The sequence below is a fragment of the Aquarana catesbeiana genome, linkage group LG10 (assembly GCF_042186555.1).
Source record: "Aquarana catesbeiana isolate 2022-GZ linkage group LG10, ASM4218655v1, whole genome shotgun sequence".
NCBI lineage: Eukaryota > Metazoa > Chordata > Amphibia > Anura > Ranidae > Aquarana > Aquarana catesbeiana.
In genome coordinates this window covers 192,151,679-192,157,599 of record NC_133333.1, presented here as the reverse complement: position 1 = coordinate 192,157,599, position 5,921 = coordinate 192,151,679, and the positions used below count along the sequence as shown (strand labels likewise).

Here is a 5,921-nt window from a genome sequence, read left to right as displayed (position 1 = left end):
TTTCCTTTGTTCTTTTCACTTACTGTCATCTCCATCTCTCCCTTCATTCCTTCCTTCATGCCTGCACTCTCTAACTGTCGGTCGTTTGCTCCTCCCCCTTCCTACTTTACAATCCATCACCCTCACTCTCCCCTTCAATTCTCCCAGGCTTGGGCTGTGTGTCAGCTCACTCAGCGCACCCGGGGGAGACTGAGATGCGCTCTCTTCTGAGCGCACCCGGCCTCCCCTCTCTCTGGCAGTCTGTGGCATGGGTTTCCATGACAGCGGGCACGCCAGCTTTGCGCTGCGGGACCTTTAGACGTATGGGGGATCTCTCCACGTCGCGCTGGCTCCGCCCCCCGCCGAGCGCTGCGCCTCAGCATTGGTCCATCTCCGCCCTGTTGTGGATGGTTCCACTCCAGGGAGTGCATCGTGGAGATGACGCTGTACGTCGCTCCGCCCGGGGGATGTCCTTTACAGACACGTTCTGGCCTCCCTTCTCTAGACCGCCCCCCACCCCTGGCTCAGCCAATCAGGCTACTGATTGGGCACCAACTCCCACTCCAGCACACACAGATTTAAACCTTGCTGACGCTGCACTCATCAGCTGTTTCCTATACCACACAGACGTGCCTGGAGGAAGCTAAGACAAGCAGGTAAACCTTAGGACTATTTTTGACTGGGATTCTTGCTAACCATGCAGAGGTCTGATTATTGATTTACTTACAACATTTCCCTGTTGTGCCTTTCAATCTGCAGACTTATGCGGGCCTATACCTAACCAGGGAACCTGCAGACCCCTCTGGACCTCGGCCCACTTTAATTTGAGGTTTATCAAAATATCTCCTTTTGGCTCAATACTGGAATCCGTGACCTGATTCCACTCACCTTTATATCTTTTTAGGTATGTGTCTGATATGTACAATTCTGGGTGGTCTGTATCTGCTTACCCCAATATTACCTCTACTTTGGAGATGAATATTGTACTTATACTAGTTTCTTCTCTGAGATCCTCATTGAAATATATTTTTATTACAGCGGGCTATTACCCCCCACCTTCCATACTCCATCAAGCAGGCTGTTTTTCCAGCCCTCATAGGGGAAAAGGGGAGGACTGTGTCTGTTCCGCCTTTTGGGGGACATCCTTTGTGAAGCAACCTCAGCCCACCCTGGCTTTCACTCCTGCGGTTTACTTGGTCTTTTCTCTATCTGCTTCAACCTTGGTCTTGCGATTTCTGTGTGGCCGTGACGGACGGCAATTTGTTTAAGTCGCACTGGATGCTGGAAATGTCCTTAGGAAGTTTTACATAATTTTCAAGGGGTCAGTATGAATTTCTTGCTTATAGATGCCTAGAATTTACCAATGATGTTAACAACTGTTGAAATGTGAATTGAACCTTGTAATGCAAACCAAAATGCTTTCTACTGCCTCCTGTTATGAATATCTGAGAATTTCTTTCACTTATTTCTGTTCTGCTTTTTTGTTAACTTTTTAGATGAAACACCCACTCTGACTAATTATCGTTACCCCTGAAGAAGAGGTCAACTTTTTTACATACCTCGAAACGTTGGGTTTCTATGATTATTGGTTATTTACCTGTATCATTGTAATTGGTCAATTTTCCTTTACAATTGTATCTTCCCATTATACGCATCCATTTTTACTGTATATACGGTTAGGTCATGGTAATGTTTTTTAAGAAATGTTTAATGAATAAACTTTAATACTTTTATACAAAATTTAAAAATTTCCTACTATTTTCTACTTTACCAGAGGTGACCCCGCCATAAAGTCCCGTTAGAGGTATTGCACTCCGATAGGGGGTGCTTGTGTTTGGCTAGAAATTGGGATGGGGGCCCACCTTTAGAAACTTACAGTGCCTACTGGGATGACACCTCCCTTTCTTTCTAATCAATGGGTCTGAGCCTGTTGCCATGGGCCTGAACCAAAACTCCTGTGGCATGTCCTTGTCTCTCTGAGACAAACAGTTTGAAGGTCTGTTGAGAGGATCTCCTTCAGAGTTTCAAAATTGTCCACAGCTTCTGGAGAAAGTGAGAAAGGGCATCATAAAGGAGTTGCATCAAGAGGGAGGCTTCTGGGATCCAAGAGCGGCAATAGGAGATTAATCCTAGGAAAGCATGTAAAGGTTTATGACCTTGAGGCAAAGGCATGGCTTTGATTGCAGCAACTCTTTCTTCAGTGAGATGTCGGGTACCTTGTGAGATGCAGAGGCCTAGGAAAATCACTTTCTCTCTGGACTTTTTGCTTTGAGGCCTTGCATCCTTGCTCGGCCAAGTGTTGGAGGAGACTGTCAGAGAAGATTAAGGCATTCTCAAGGGTATCTGCACAGAGCAGGTCATCTACATACGGGAGGAGTACAATTTCAAGGTGTGATTTCATTCAGGTGTCCACAATGAGGGCCATTGCTATGGTGAATTGAGAGGGGGAGTTCTGGGCCCCTTGTGGCATAACAGTCCAACTAAGTCTACTACTGTAAAGTATTTTGCTGTGGGCGGTATTCCTGCCAGCAAGGTGTGTGGGTTGGCCACAATAGGTGTCTCCAATACAGTAGCTTTGTTCATAGCCCTAAGGTCTTGTACCATTCTGTATTTTTCTGGCTCTCCTTTTGTAGTTTGTTTGTTCACTGGGAACAGTGGTGTGTAGCACGGAGATGTGCAGGGTATTAGAGCTCCATTTGACAGAAGGGTCTCGATTTGCTTTGAAATAGATGCAGCTTGAGCTGGCTTCAAGGGGTACTGTGGTCTTCTGGGCAAGGGGACCCCAGGCTTTAGCTGCACCATGATTGGTGGCACTTTTAGATGCCCTACTTCTTCAGGCCCTGTGGACCACAGGCATGTAGGGACTCGATCCAAAACTTCTTTTGGGATTCGGGATTCCAACCTCACATTGTGCATCCAATGATAGTAAAAGGGGAACGGAGCACAGTGCTGAGGCATCATCGATGGTTAGCGGTGAGGAGACCAGAACACCACCATCGGGTTAGAAGGAAAAAGAAGCTTGGAGTCTGGATAAGACATCAGCCCCTAACAGATTTAAGGGGCATGTGGAAGAGACCACAAATCTTGCTAGTAGATCAGGAAATTTGCCAACTTGTAAAGGGCATGTAAGGGTGTTTTCCCTGGGTGTTCCGTCCACCCCTACGCATGTTGTGTCAATGTCTGATAAGGTATTGTATTGTTCTTCTGCCCTAATCACACTTCTGGCAGCGCCTGTGTCGCATAAGAAAGTAGTAGGATAGCCCTCGATGGGGAGATTTATTTTTGCGGGAGGGCCTCCTAAGTCTCGAGAATATACCATTGTAGGGGTAAGTGACACAGGTTTGCCGAAATCCTAGCGGAGAAGGTCTGTATGGTCTGGAGGGGGTGGAGGAGGAAGAGGAGGAGTGTCATGTCTCCGATATTGGGCATCTTCACATGGGTCACGGTTGGGGCCTGGCTGCCTGTGGGCAAGCTGCTGCGGTCTTCGGTATTCCCTTCTGGAATGGCCGGGTCTTCCCCAGTTGTAGCAGACACGTGGAGTTGGTACTGATGGGCACAGATAGGGTGTGTCAGAGGCCATCATGAGAGGAGCTACTCTCTAATGCTCTGTGAGGATTTTAACTACTAATAACAACGTCTCAAGCTCCATTACTCTATACTCAGACCTTGACTCTTTAAGACCTGAAATAAATTAACATGTGTCTATGTGCTTTGTTCAGCACGCTAAAACCCAAATCAGTAAACTTCTTGTGCTATTTCTCAACAGATTTGCCTTTCCTTGTGTGACCTCTTTTACACATATAGGCTTCAGGCGTTTTAGAATGGATATATGAATACATACAGAATAATTTTGTTTTTTTGTTTTTTTTTTAAACTACAAAATGCTCAGATGTGAATGGGCCCTAAATCTAGATATAAATTTAAGCAAGGAAAGCACTTCCTCTTTCGTTCTTCTTCTGGCATAACGCCCAGAATACATAAACTTCCTCTTTATTTATAATACTCTCATGATATGGTTTTTTTTTGGTTGAAATTGAAAATTTTAAACTACATTTTAAACCAGTTATTGCTAATACAGCTTAAACACAATTAAAACCATTTACACAAGTATAGCACATTTGCTACATTTACTGTTATTAGAGAAACTCCTTACAGTCAGACTCTCGGTGATGAAGGGAAGGGGGCGTATTGGGGCCGTTGTCTTTGGTGGTGTGAGGGCCCAGGAACCCATTCAAAGGGGGTTTAGGGAAAGTACTGGGTAATGGCTGCTGGATTTGTGTATTGGATTGTAAGGGGCGTAAGAGGGACTGTAAATGTGTGTCACCGTATAGGTGGCCAAATGAGTCGTTGAACAATGGTGCAAAGGAACTAATTGCTCCAGCTGATGAGTCATACATGGGGATGGACCCAATGCGGGGTGTGCCTTGAAATGTAACAGTCTATCGTTTTGGGGTTATACCTGTTCCAGCATGCCTGTCAGCTTGGTGCATCCTGGCAGGGCCGGGGTGACTCTGATCCATTAGCATTAGGCTGGGCTGAGTCTGAGTCCCTAGTCCCAGGTCTGTTCGGGCAGGAGGACCAAGGGGGAACCTCCTGAGGCTTGAGTATCTGGGTTTCCCCCCTGGGAGTTGTCTGAGTCTTCCCCAGAATGTACACTTGACATTATTGGGGTAGGGTTGGCCTTGTAATACGATACCGAGGACTGGTCTATCACAAAATATATGTGGGTAGGTTCCGGTGGGGGCGGTGGTACAGGTGGTACAGTTTGGGTCGGGCATGTGTGGCAGCAACTACCCGAGCCATACAAAGACAAGTGTACATTGTCTACTATTAAGCATGGTGGAGGAAGTGTCAGAGGCTCCTCTGTCACTTGTAGCAGAGGGGCGGTAGACGAAAGGGAGTGTCTACTTCCTGGGGTCAAGACGCCATTATAGGGTGGTGGCTGGCTGTCTGTCCTTGATTTTGACCCCTTTTCTGGCTTTTTGTACACACACACAATACAACCATTTCAACACATTTCCAGTTCTGTCCACCTTTCTTCATGAATAGCTTTTGCAACTTTGAACCAAGCGTTCTTCATGAAAAGCTTTTGCAACTTTGAACCAAGCGTCTGTTGTTTGTAGCAACCCATGATCTGACAATATACCTTTTTTTTATGTTTCAAAACAGTACGCCATTCATCTATCTGTAGCCTTCCACCCAAATACATGTCAACCCCACACACTTTTGCCAATTTCTTCCCTTTCTTGACAACATCTTCTCCTTCTCGTTCTAATACCAAACCACAAGCCAAACTACCCTCTTTAGGTCTCTCTAACTTCTGCCCCATCGTTAGCTATTGAGAAGTTTATGTATCCAGGCTCAGGATTTGTATGGCGGTTTTATGAAGCTGTCTTGGACTCAAGGGTCCAACAATCCTCTGACCACCACCTGTCCTCTTTCGGACCATCTTCCAATATATAACATTACTTTGCTACGTTCAGTCTTGATGACTGGGATATTTATGTGTGTCTGCTCAGGATTTTAGACAGGTCATGAGGCTGTCCTGACTCAAGGGTCTGACAATTCCTCTATCTGTCACCTGGTACCGGTTCAGATCATATCACAGTCTCAAGTTAACGAGGACAAAATGGATAGAGAGAGAGATGGAGAAAGGAACGTCTAAAGTGTTCGACTGCCGTGCAAGTCTCCTTACATGCGTCTTCCCAAAACGTAGACCAGTCACAGCCCTGCCCACTCAGGTGGCCACAGGTAGGGGAGTGAGTAATATGTGACTACTTATTACTCTCAACAAGACATTTAACAAACATAACAGAACAGGAGTACAGTAATTAATATTCAATGCACCACATTAAATGTCATTTACATGTTCCAACTCAAAACCCAAACTTCTCACTCTGTCTCTTTCCCTTTCTTCTAACCCTTACGGTTGTTCAGGTTAC

The 5,921-nt window shown here is 45.8% G+C and overlaps 1 long non-coding RNA gene across 1 annotated transcript; it reads left to right on the top strand.

Moving 5' to 3' along the window:
• Nucleotides 1-490: 490 nt before the first annotated feature.
• On the top strand, nucleotides 491-1,325 carry LOC141110099 (uncharacterized). Its single transcript, XR_012236240.1, has 3 exons — nucleotides 491-635; nucleotides 739-883; nucleotides 1,018-1,325. It is a non-coding gene; the product is annotated as an uncharacterized lncRNA (long non-coding RNA).
• Nucleotides 1,326-5,921: the final 4,596 nt, after the last annotated feature.